At 40.8% G+C, this 13,344-nt stretch overlaps 1 protein-coding gene across 1 annotated transcript in view; it reads right to left on the bottom strand.

Moving 5' to 3' along the window:
- Positions 1-13,344, bottom strand: part of vstm2la (V-set and transmembrane domain containing 2 like a) — a 69,226-nt gene that overhangs the window by 34,447 nt on the left and 21,435 nt on the right. The gene's annotated exons all lie outside the window — the stretch shown is intronic.

Below are 13,344 nucleotides of genomic sequence, written 5' to 3'. Positions count from 1 at the left end.
CTACACCGGGGATATTCAACTTGCTATGCCTGGGGGCAACTTGTGCAAATTATAGGAGGCCAGGGGGCAATTAAATTACACATATTAATCTTATCAGCATATATAATAAGTGAATAGCCTGTTTTAAACTTTTTAACATTTGCTGTCCTCACTTATCCTTGCCAAAAGACAAACCCAGTCAAAGTAGCCCAGTGCTGGTCAAGTGTACACAGGTGTGTTTCTAGGATTTGAGGACTTTTGGGGCCTTGCCCAGACCTCTGCCAGGGGTGCCAGGGGATCCACCTCAGTGACTTTGTTCTTTCTTTGATAAACAAGCTTTATTTTAATGCCTTTCTATCCATTCCTGCACCTTATTTACATTCAAAGTACAAAAAACCCCATTGTAAATTAATTTATTTTCATTTTGAATAAGAAAATGAACGGTGGGCCACCCCAGCATCTTATCATGGGCCAATTTAGCCCAGGAGCCATAAACTGAGTGTCACATTGTGACTGTGGCTGAAGAGAAATTTTATAATTAGACAATGCAGGAGAAAAAAGATAGGAGCTTAAAGGGATAGTGCACCCAAAAATGAAAATTCAGCCATTATCTACTCACCCATATGCCGAGGGAGGCTCAGGTGAAGTTTTAGAGTCCTCACATCCCTTGCGGAGATCCCAGGGGAGAGGGGGTAGCAACACAACTCCACCTAATGGAGGCTTACGGCACCCCAGATTCAAACGTTCAAAAGCACATAATTGAAACCACAAAATATCTCCATACTGCTCGTCCATAGTGATCCAAGTGTCCTGAAGCCCCGACATAAAAAGCTGTTTGGAAAAACGTCATTTGAACTCTGTTTTTAGCCTCACTGTAGCCTGTAGCTCTGACTGCCTCTCTGTGCACCACGCTCACGTGTGTGCACTTGCACGCGAGACCATCGAAAGCACGTGAACACACATGAACGTGGTGCCCATGTCTCACAGTCTTGTTCAAGCACACACACGTGAGCGCCATGTACAGAGAGGCAGTTAGAGCTACAGGCTACAATGAAACTATCCCTTTAATTAATGTATAGATACATGTAGATTTTGCCTTTGTTTTCTATCACTTTAACAAACAAGGTTCTATTAGGCACTACTGCTACCTGAAGTTTCAAGTGATAATTGATTATGAATTAATACCAGTCATTAAAAAAACCTATTGAAATCAACTGCTTTTAAATTATATACAACTAAACAAAGTAAAATACCAACCTCACAACTCTGCCAATTTTTCCTAATTTGTTCAAAATTGCATTCTTTTTTACAAAACAAAATCTTTATAGAAATTACTCTGGAAATAACAGGCCTATAAAATGAAGCATTTGCACTCTCTAAATGGAGTGATGTTGCACACCATCGAACCCCAAGTATGAATGGCAGATCCACTGGCTAAATCGTGTACAACCAGTACCAGACTGTTGCAAAATAACCACATGCCGTAAACCTCCATGCTCATGTGCGCATCAGACCGAAAAAAATGATTCTGTTCTTACAAAAAATCATGAATCAATTAAAATTCCACTCTTTGCAAATAACTTCCACAGGATCTTCCAGTCCTGCCACGGTTAATGGCTGGGTGCATTATCTTCTTCTTAAGGAGTCTGGTCAAAGTGCAGAAGCTCTGCCTCTGAGAGCCTGAACTTAGGCACAACAAGAACAATAGCTTCGTGCTGATTTAATGCAGGTATAATGTTTACAATGTTCTCCATCTTAGTTTAGCGTGTTAGCATGCAAACATTTGCTAAATTGCACTGAACAGAGAGTACAGCTGAGGCTGATCAAAATATTATTTGTTTAGTGGACCAACCAATCTTAACAGCACCCTGTCAGCCATGAAAGAACTATATAATCTCTCAGGACCTGAAGTGGGTGATTGACATCCACTAAATCCATCATCAAAATGGCCCTGCAGATAATGTACTTCAACATGCCACATGAGCTGCTCATCCAGATCCACACAGCAATCACAGAGTCTGTTCTCTGCACATCAATCGCAGTCTTGTTTGAACTGGCCATAAAACAGGACGAGAACAGGCTGCAATCAACAAGTTAGGTCTGCAGAGAAGATCACTGGTGCTGAGCCTGGCCACAATCCAGGACTAGTCTGAGAAAATGACTGCAGACCCCTCACAACCTGTACATTAAATCCTCCTCTGTGGTAGATGAGAAGTATTTGAGAAGTACTGAGAAGTACTTCTTTCTACAGGTCATCATTTTACTGTACTTAGAAATGAGATATACCACAGTTTATTGTTTAGGCTACATTGGGCAACAACATACAAATGATCAATAACTGCCAAATGGAAATATAAGCAGGCTGTATACTAAAATAAGGCTTAGAAAAGGTTGAGTGTGGAGTTTTGAGGCCTGACTGCAACTTGTTTCTTTGAGTGTGCTTTTCTTTTCTATCCCAGGAAAGAGCGACAGGATAGTAAATACTGAGAACTGCAAATATAAACAGTTACAGCTTGAATCAACATATTCAACACTGACTGCAAAAGGGACGTTTATGGATATGACAATGTGATGAATTGGACGTTATGTTACGGATGTGCTTTACACCCTCCTTTGACGTGGAGAAAGACTGATGCTCTGTTTGGTTTGACTGAGAGCACGGCGTTGGTAGTTACGGAGCTGTTTGCAGAGAGCCAAAAGAGCCTCCCATTATCTCCACGCTGTTAAAAGCCAGAGCTGAGAAAGCCTTTGTGTCCAATGCTGGAGGCGTATAGGCAGCAACAGGGAGAAGAGGAGGAGGAGGAGGAGGAGGAGGAGTGGGGGCAGGAGGCTTGTTGGTAGACAGCTGGAATCGAGCCTCCCTGTCTGGCAGGGAGTGGTGAAATTCCCCGCCACACAAATCACACCTCTTTCTCCTCCTCCTCCTCTTTTCCTGATTATCCCTCGCTCTTCCTCCTCATACTCCTCCTCCCTGCAGGTTACTGTTGTGCGAGCGAGGCTCTCATGGGGCGAGCTGACAGCACAGATAAACAAGTGAACTGGCTTGTCGGATGCACGTACACACACACACACACACACACACACACACACACACACACACCTTTCCGCACAGAGGAACACACTCTACGCTCCCTTTCCAAGACTCGCTAAATTGAAGTACATATTTCTGCACATGCATTACACAAAATGGGCTTTTTGAGAGGTAGCATATAGTGAGAGGAGGTTAGATATGAAGACACACAAACACACACACCAGCAGATGTATAGGCAGTCACAGGAGGTTTACCAACAGTGCTCCCTTTTGCTCCTTTCCTTCTCTGCCTCTATTAAGGCTGACGTTGATGAATGACAGAGATTACAGGACAGACTGCCGTTTAGCTTCATCACAGAGTGAATGTAATCAAACAAAAAGACACGGAGAGCATCAAGGGAACTTAACACGCCACAAGATGGAGGCGTGTAAGGCAACAGGACACACAGTATAAGAGTCTGTGTACTTTGTAAAAGAAGGCCTAAATATAAAAAAGAAGATGTGTTGGAGATCCTCAGCACATGTCGATGATTGAGTTTGTGTGCCTCCACTGGAACACCTGAAGGACTGGGCCTGTATTTTTCAATAATCCCAAAGCAGGAATCAGTCCTAAGCAGTCTAACATTCTCAGTAGTCCAGCTTTTATGCTTATAAGTACAAGCATTTGTACAACCTTCAACATTCAAATTTACTTCTATCTCTGCTGAACTCCAGAGGTGTTGGGGACATACGTTTTGGGAACACTTGATGACAATGAGCTTATTAGAAGACACTGTTTTGACAAGACTGGCATAATTTTTGTGACCTGTGCAGAATGTAATCGCACTGTCGACAAGGAGAGCGCATGCTGTCTCTGCAGAAACCAAGGTCTTCGTTTGTGCTTTTTGGCAACAAATGCAGCTTTACAACAGTGATAATTTGGGTCTGTCAGACCTGACAGATTTTGGAAATAATGAATCAAACTATAATGTGCAGACTAATTTATTCCCCCATTCAGTGTGAAAAACAAGCTGCCTGCATGCAAAACACTTAATGACCTCCAATTACTAATAGCAGGGCTATAATGTTTCAGTGCTTGCCATTAGCACCCACTCACTCGCTAGATGCGGGTGGAATTTGGCAGTGGCGTTTAACACAGTCACTTGTCCTAGCCACTTTAGCAGGCGCCATATATGTGCAAAGGTCGCATGGTATCTAGACTGCTGCACATAATGCAGAACCAAAGTTTACAAGCACGAGTTCTGCACAGAAACTTAGCTGACTGCAGTTAGCAGCATGTGCTGAGGTTAGCACAACAAGCTGATTGCCGAGCGAGTCAGTCACACTATGGTGAGCGCAAATTAAATGCCAGAGCTGAGAAGACCCACCTGTGGGTTCATAGTGAGCTACATCAGCAACCAAGAGAGGACAGGGACAGTATATGAGCATTGATCCACCATATTTAGGGTATGGTGCTGTGATCAGTGGTGCTGCTCAAGATTTGTTGAATGGGTGCATGGTCAGAAACTCCACACTGTGGAGATCGCTACTGCACAGACTCCGGCTCCAAATGACATGACCAGTGCAAGATGGCAGCGGCTGTATCCTGAATATTTTGGCTTCAGTTTTGTACAGTGGAGATGTGTTGTCCATCTTTATACACAGTCTATGTCTAGAAACACAATCAACGGCATTACCCAGATGTGCTGTTCACTGGGATTAGGAAAAAAACATCTGGAGCCCAACTCCTTATCCCCGCTGCTTTCAAGCAGCCTTTAGACGCAAAAGCAGAACAGAATAAAACAATTACTGAAGCAAATGTCATTTACACTGGCATATAGCCAAGGTGAAACTAATTGAAACACTCCTCCTGATACAGAATTTTATTTTATCATTCTATTGATTTTCATATTGATATCATAAGAAATGTTTTTCAGTTTTATGGCTTCTTTTGACCTGTTGCCTTCTGGGAAGGTGACAAAATTGTGGCTAGTGAAAATGCTAAGTGGTTAGTAACTTTGGGTAAACCACTAGCCACAGTGGGTGGTGAGCAAAAAGTTAATGTCCAGCTCTGAATATTTTATAACATGTTCATATTGTTATAGACTTTGGTGTGTCTCCTTAGACTGGGAGAGGCATCCTGAACCACAACTATCATTTATTATGGCTTCTACACTACACACTTCTGCTGCTGAGAGTCAGTGTGGGTCCCACAAGTCCCACTATGAGGCGGAAGTGTGTTTAGTCATACAGCTGGTAAAATTTCAGCACATTCTAGCAATTTTGAGATGCTCCCTTTTATATTTAAATTTACAGAAAAATGTGCCTTCATCATCTAGTTCAATTTTGAAAACACACACACACACACACACACATTGACACAATTGACACATAAACAACTCCCCCACTGTCTGCACTTATGGTTTAACAACTCAGGGAAATCACCACAAGACTAACACTTTAAATGTGGATTAGCATTTTAGTTATCCAAATTATCAGGGATGTGGATAATTAATTTCCAAATGACTCTTATTAACATCAAGGGAAGACTTGAAAAATTAACAGCTAATAAGTTTTTCTTGTTCCGATATGGTGAGACAAGACCGTGGTCTGAAGCTGTCAACTGAAAGATAAAAGGATGGAGATACTGCAGCTCCGACTTATCTCAGTTTTGCTAAAACAAACTCTGATAGTGCTGAGATTAATTCACTTGCAACACAGCTCTAAGTATTTTAATGTCAACTCATTTTTCACAAAAAAGAAACTCCTTGAAACAAGTTGTTTTACACATGGAACAGTCTGTTTCTTTTCTCAGTATGGACATAGCCACTAAACTATATTCTGATAGTATCCGGTAATGTGATGACATAAACTCTTCTCATCCTGTGGAGGAAAGTGATTCGACATAATGATGCTGGGACTCTGAAGAGTCTGGAAAGAGTTAGTGGATCTTAGACTTAAGCTCATTACAGTCGTCCAAAAAGAAGTTAAGACTTGTTTGGACTCACACAGTCCTGTACCATGTGCTCATTATATGCTGTCTTCAAATCAGCCCTTTGCTAAATGCCACTGCCCATTCTGTCCCATCTTTGCTCTCCCTCTCCATGTTATAGCATCCAATAAACAAGAAATACCAGACATATTTCGGAGCAAGGCATTACTCTTAAGAGATGGCATTTGAAAAAGCAAAACAAATTATAGCTGCAAGCAGCAATAAGGCAACTGAGCACCAGACTTTTGTTATAAAGGGGGAAAAAGGGTTTAAAGGTTTGAGTAGTTGCGGAGAATTTATTGTAAAAGACGTAAAAATGAAACACTTTTGCAACAAATACAAGTTTTCAAATTGTTGTTATAGACCCACCATCTGGAAAGCTTTCCCCACAATTAAGTCATTAAGCATTACTTCAGAGAAGGCCAATCTGTCGTGTATTTTTATCACTGTAACTGTTTTTCTAGTGCGATTTAGTGGTCACACTCATCAAGGGAATGTAGGTAATGTTTCACTACAAAGTGGCTAAATATGTTATTATAGTTATAGTATGAGGGTTTTAATGTGCCTTATCAGGTCATCTAGACATTGTTGCACATATGCATGTCAGTCAGTCAGTCAGTCATTGCAACAAACAATAAAAAGATTTCAACCCTAATAAGTTTCCAGCTTCAACTTCAACTTTGGTTTGCAGGCAGGCATTATACACAAAGGTCACAAGAAAACACTGATAAGCTGTAATCTATTGTCAAGGACGATAAAGGACTATAAAACATATTTATTAAAAGAAATAATTAAAAGTAAATATCCACGTTAAAACCAAGTAGCTGATCAAGCCAAGGGCAGAAACACCTGTGCTATCCTCTATACCACAAAAGTGGCAGATTGGAACCAATGCCAAATAAAAGTGCTGTCCAACTGTAGGTGAGAAAAAGGCCCAATCCCATTTCTTAATTTTACCCCTACCCCTTGTTTTCAAGAGGCCCTTTGCCCTTCAGAGTTACCAGAGGTATTGGTTGAAGTCTTTGCCTACGAAATGGGACAACTCAATAGTCTCAATGTCTCAATTCACGGGCTGCAGACGTGAGTTAACTTGACTTAATATATAATCGTCACTGGCACACAATGCATGTTGGGATAGACTGGGCTACGAAGGATTCATCCATTGCATCCTCTAAATTCTGGGAAAGAAGGCTGCATTTCTCGGCCACATTTGAAGGAGCCTTTGAAATGGGACAGCCTCGGTCGCGCCGCTTTGATGCGATCGGTCTTCAAATGCAGCCTTCGAAGGCTGCAGCCCCTGATACATCATCTCATAGATAGTGTTTATATAAACAGACGCGATTATGGCAATAATGCTGTCATCACAATGACATTTGCCATTTATCTTATGGAGATGAAATAACAAAGGAGACTGCTTCATTACCAAGCAACTAGCAGTGCTCTGTAGGTTAACGTTAGAAACGTTAGCTAATGTGCAACATGGAAATATGTGAAAATGCCTGACTGTCATGCACAAATGAGCAATAATAATGTAATGTTAGCTAGCTAGCTAGTTAGCTACCAACCAAGACATGAGCGTACTAGTCTAGTCTTTTTGTCAGGTTTGAAGAAAATGACCAATTCATTGAAACATTAATCTAAGATAATACCACTGTTATCATATTTTTTAAATCTTTATTATGAAGAAAATGTGGGTTTCTTTTGTTGCTCGTGCAGCCATCTTGCTGATGATTTTTTATTAAACTTAGTTTGGCCTCTGAAAAACCTCCGTGTGGAGGGCCATGTAGCACTAACACTTCACCCTACCCCTCCATCCCAACAAGAAGTGGGACCTACCCCCTACCCCTTAATGTGAACATGCAAAACCAAGTGTTAAAGGCTGATTGGTAAGGGCAAGGGGTTGAGCCAAAGTGCTTGTGTGCAAGTGTTACATTGAAGGAGAAATCAATTTGATTCATACTGGTGTATTTCCCATAAATGTGGGCATTGTGGCTCTGAGGGTCATACTAATTTTACACTTACCACCTCTGCTGTTGAGATTCAAACGCCAGCAGTTTCCTGAGGTACAGTTCTTGCTGCCTTTCTGCCTCCATCTTTCATCTTCCATTTGATTTACTTCGTCTGTTCACACTGGTTTGAATAAATACAGTCGGCCATCAAAATGAAATGACTTACAGTTGCCCTCATTTAAGTCCATGGGATAATCTTAGTGATAACCCTTTTACAAAAAATGACTTGAAGTTGGGCTTCCTGCACCCTAATCACCCAGTGGCCACCTTGACCAGTTCAGCCAGCATGTTTTTATTCACCAGAGTTGTAATATCTCATGTTACGTTTAAAACCAATGTGCAGCTTACTGATAAGCTTTTAAACTCATTGATCTTTTACTCAAACCTTCCTGGATCCTATTTTATCTGCTCACCGATTTATTCTTGCCAAGACCACCAGATCAACAGTAGAAATATACTGCTTAAGTTACAAAGCAATCTACCAGGAATGTGAGCTGGCATGTTTTTTCATTGGCTAGATAAAAAATCTTGCAGTGCTTCACTGGATGTCGTTACATTGCATTGCAAAAAAAGCTCAACTTCTTTGATGGACCATGCCTCTTTTTTTGTGTTGCAGCAATCTGCGTCGGGACACCCACTGCGCCAAACAAAACAGCCCCATTCAAATGAATAAGGGGGCTGCCTTTATTCACCCAGTGCTTTGGTCTTGTCTGAATGCTGCTTTATTACACTTAGAAAACTGAAGAAACACATCTGATAAGACTCACATTTACACATCATTTGGGACTGGATTGTTGGTGTCTTTGTTCATTAGAAAGCAGTTTTAGTAAAAGAGAAATAAAGCCACTAAATTTTGTGTCTGGTCGCCTAATAAAAAAATCAAGGTGATGTACTGTAGTAGGTGGACAGAGGACAGTGACTTTGTGTGCTGTGACTGTGAATGCAGCACCGGAGCTTGTTAGTCTGGCAGGGACATAATTTATTGTTGCTCAGTGTGTAAAAGCAACAAAGCAAAGCTGAACTTCAACATCCTAAAAGTAAAGCTGAACACAGATTCCTAGTTTGGACTGGTAGGATTGTGATTAAATATAAATACCAAATAATACATTTAGCTTAACACAATCTTTTTTCATACCACATTTATGTGATAAACTCGTTGTACAAACTGGGAAGAGAGCAGCATCATTTTCAAATAACTGCAGTCTCAGTTCAGTACAGCTCATTACATTGAGGGAAAAAAATCAAACTAAAAAGCACCTCAGGACTCCAGACAGCAGCACAAGGAGCTGACGGGGAAAAAGAGGCACCTGGCCTACTTTCCAAAACTTACGCAGAATTTTAAAGTGAATCACATTCGATTAATCAGATGTGAAAAAAACTGTTTGCCTGTGATAGGCGAGTGTCTGCCCTGCCTGCATCAGCACTGGATCTTTTCATCTTCCCTGCGGCTGCCACGCCGGCGACACCTCAGCCACATTAACACATGTAGAAAGAGAGAAAGAAAGAGAACAGGAAGGGAGAAAAGAGGAGAGTGTGAGACGAGTGAGACACAGTCCAAAAAAAAAGATTGAGGAAAAGGCAAAAAACAAAGAGAGAGAGCATGACTTTGACACAGCAGATTAAAAAAGAATAACAGGCGCGAAAAAGTGTCACATCTAATAGGGACACGACACATCAAGCATCCTCTGAGACGCCGAGCTGTCACACAGAAACAACTCTCTTGAAAAAACTGAACGAGCTATGCCTTTGTGGCGCTAATCAGAGCCGACGTTGGGAATACAACTCCTCGGTTGTAATCTATTTGCAGTGGCGACGCTAAGCTTCATTTGTAGGAGATTTCATTTGCGGCGTGGCTGTGTTTGTCTTTCTGAAACTACTATTTGGTTGAGCTAATGAACTTGACATATCGTCAGCTCAGGACAACAGCGAGACATCAGAGCTTATCAGGCGCTCACTGTCACAAGCACGATAACGTTTAATCAGGAGGGAATGACATGACAAATGAACTGCTTACATCAGTGTTAAATATCTAATGAGACAAGCACCAAAACATGTCATCAGAATGAATGTATAATGTGGAAATTAGGAAAGTTTCCAACAAAAAAAAAACTTGTTTTGATTTTGTCTATTTCAGACTTAATGGAAGCTAACGACAGTAGAAAGATAGTAGTAATGAGAATAAGCTGCAAATAAAGTGTCCATTAGCTGATAATTCTTCTGTCAAAACCATACCATGTCTTTAATTTTGCACAAAATCTCATCTGAAATAGCTCACTCTATTTTTTCAGTGACTGTATAAAGACTTTTTCTGATTTGCCTGCAGCAAACCAGTTTACATTAAGAATGCAGTGGATACACTTTCAGCTCAACAGTCAAGTCTTGAACTTGGAAACAGTAGTCCCCAACTTAGGTCCACTTAGTCGTTTTGAAGCTTTTCAGGATTTCCCAAACATTCATTTATTTGTGGCAGGCCCCCATTGATTAAAACATCGTTGGACTGTTTGGTTATTAATTGCTCCACCGACAGAAGGCACGGATGGAGCAGCATCAAAAAGTGAAAGTAAAACTTAACCTTTAGTGTGCTGGGTCTAAAGTTTGCTTTCATTCACAAACAGCTGCTCCTCTCTTCCACTGATCTGACCTGATCAGCTCTGATCGCATTGACAGATCAGTTCTCCACAGCCTGCTGCTGAAGGAGAAAAATAAGAGTTCCGCCTGCTATGCGTTCATTCACTTACAAAACCTCCCTCCCATTGTCAGCTAATTGACAATGATTGATTGTAATTCGGTGGGAAATGCTGCTTTTGACCAAACAACACAGTCTTCTTCAGTGTACAGTAAAGCTTTCCTTTAAAGAACATGGACAAGAAGTCATAGAGGTGTTCAGAATATTAGATGGCACCTATAGTTAAATGACAACTGAGCAAACACTATCTGCTGATGAAGACTAATACAGTAAAAAGCTCTGCAACAAGCAGGTAAGTGATAATGTCATGTGATAATGCACTTAAAGTAAATTAGTTGTGTTTTTAATGCGCACGAAAAGGTTAATTCTGGTAGTTGTGGTTGTAGTTTATATGGGTTATAATTACAGCTGGGTATGGTTTAAGAAATTACAATACCAGTACCCTTAAAGTGATACCAACCAACCATACCAAAAGTGTACTTTATTTGATTTGTTCATGTGAATGGAATCATTCAGTTGCATAAAATGCCACCAACACTCAATTGGAGTCATCTCATTATGCTAAACTTAGTCAAATGCATAGCACTTGACTTCACCACACCACAGATTGTATGGGTTGTAGCTGATGTGGCAGTGGGGCAATCACATGTCGCATTAAATCAAAGACCACTTACGGTTATTGGCAAAACCATACAAACAGTCATGTTTTTCTTGATCTGGGTACAGAAAGATTTGAATGCAGGAAGTGTTGACAAGAGAAGTTTTAACGATTCTTGGTATCGGGTTATTCTGGTCAATAACTTTAAGGTATCAATACCCCAGTATTGTGCACAGTATCAATACAGTATCAATACCCCAGTATTGATACCCAGCCCTCAAAGTGATTGCTGAAATCTTGAAAGAAGATGAGATCGCTACAACTGAGTCAAACAAGGCCAGAAACATTAACAGTGGAATCAGACTGTAAACAAGCCCACAGCTTAGAAAGGTTAGCTCAACTTTAAAGTCTATCTGAAGTTGAAAGTAGGCACACCTGAAATGCTGGAAGTAAACACTCTGCAAAAGAAAACTGTGCACATACATCTACAGTAAACATATAGTTTAAAGCTCAACCAAAGTTGTCTGTTAACTGTAATGGATGTTTACATGGACAGTCTGGGGAAAAAGTTTACCTAGGTTTTTTCGCTAGTTTGGCTAATCTGGGGGTTTGTTTAGAGTTGTGATTGTATAAATGCATGTTTTTTTTTCCACTCATGATTTTTTTTAGGGTCCCCATCGAGTCCCTAGGAACAGCAGCGGGCTTTGAAGCCGAGACACTACAGAGACTGTTGGAGGATGTTGCTGGTGCAGCAACAGGAGGTCAAGTTTAAGTCTATGGCCTACAATGCCATTTTTATTTAAACCAGTTCTCACATGCTTGTTGGTTTGCTCCTACACCATTTTGAGATCCTGAAAACATGTAAGTGAAAATGTACTGGAAAGAAGGCAAAATGGCCACTGCAGTAGAACTGCAGTGAAAATAAGCGAAGCCAAAACTCCTTGGAGAGGAAAGAAGGAAATATGTGAGTGTAAATGTACTGCTGGGTAAATCATCCCTCCAATCAAAAGGTGATTTGATATGCAACATATACTCATCACTAATCCCTTGTCTGGAGTTATAGCTTCAGCACTGAGCAGTTTCATGGTTAAAGCATCCCTCTAGTAGCAATTCAGCTGGATACGCAGCATGCTCTCATCACTGATCATGTTTAGGGCTATGTAGCTCCAATCTATGAGCTGCATCCTCTCTGGCCAAACTGTTCCTCTCTAAGCGGCACAGCCAGATGCAGACAGAAATCCACCCCGGGGGACAGTTAAGTACAGCTCTGAGCGGCCTCATCCACATCCTCTCTGTCCTCAGCATGTCTCACCCATGAAATGTCTGGGACTCCCTTCTGCATTAAGGTGCTTTGCTGCTCACTCTCTGTTCAGCCAACTGTCAGTGTCCTGCAGAGGCCTGGTAGGAAAAATATTTGATTTATTAAAATTTTTTTCATATCTGCTTCATTTGGACACATACAGTGAAAACAGTTTGGGCAACATTTAAGAAATAACACTTATTTTGGTTTCTAGCTGCAGGCCTTAGATTGATATCACTGTCGGGAGGAGGTAGCTAGCTTAGTTTAGCTTAGCGTAAAGGCTGGAAACAAGGGAAAAAGCTAGCCTGGCTTATACTAATGTGCACAAAAGTACTTACTACCACCTCTAAACCTTACAAATGTAAAAAAAAAAGAAAAAAGAAAAAGCAAACAAACTTTTATCTATATTTTTGTGGTTTGGTAAGAGTCCTGGTTAGCTGTTTTCCCTTTCTTCCTGTCTTTATGCTAAGCTAGGCTAACAACACCCAGCTGCCCACTTAACGCACTGACTCAGAATTGGTATGGATCATCTCATCTATCTCTCTGCAAAACTGCAAATAAGTGTAATTCTCAAAATGTCAAATTATTCCTTTAAATAAGTGTTTCACTGCTGGGCAGATGCTCTTTTAATAAAATGAGGCTGTCTATGCAGTGAAAAGATGCAAATACTTTCGAAACTGGTGTTATATGATCAAACAAAACAGAGGTAAAGGGCTGTGGCATTTGCTTTTGCTGAAAGATGTAGGAAACCTACAACTACCAGAATGCAG

Source organism: Epinephelus lanceolatus, chromosome 8, assembly GCF_041903045.1.
Source record: "Epinephelus lanceolatus isolate andai-2023 chromosome 8, ASM4190304v1, whole genome shotgun sequence".
NCBI classification, from domain to species: Eukaryota; Metazoa; Chordata; class Actinopteri; order Perciformes; family Serranidae; genus Epinephelus; species Epinephelus lanceolatus.
This window is presented reverse-complemented; position numbering and strand designations above follow the sequence as displayed.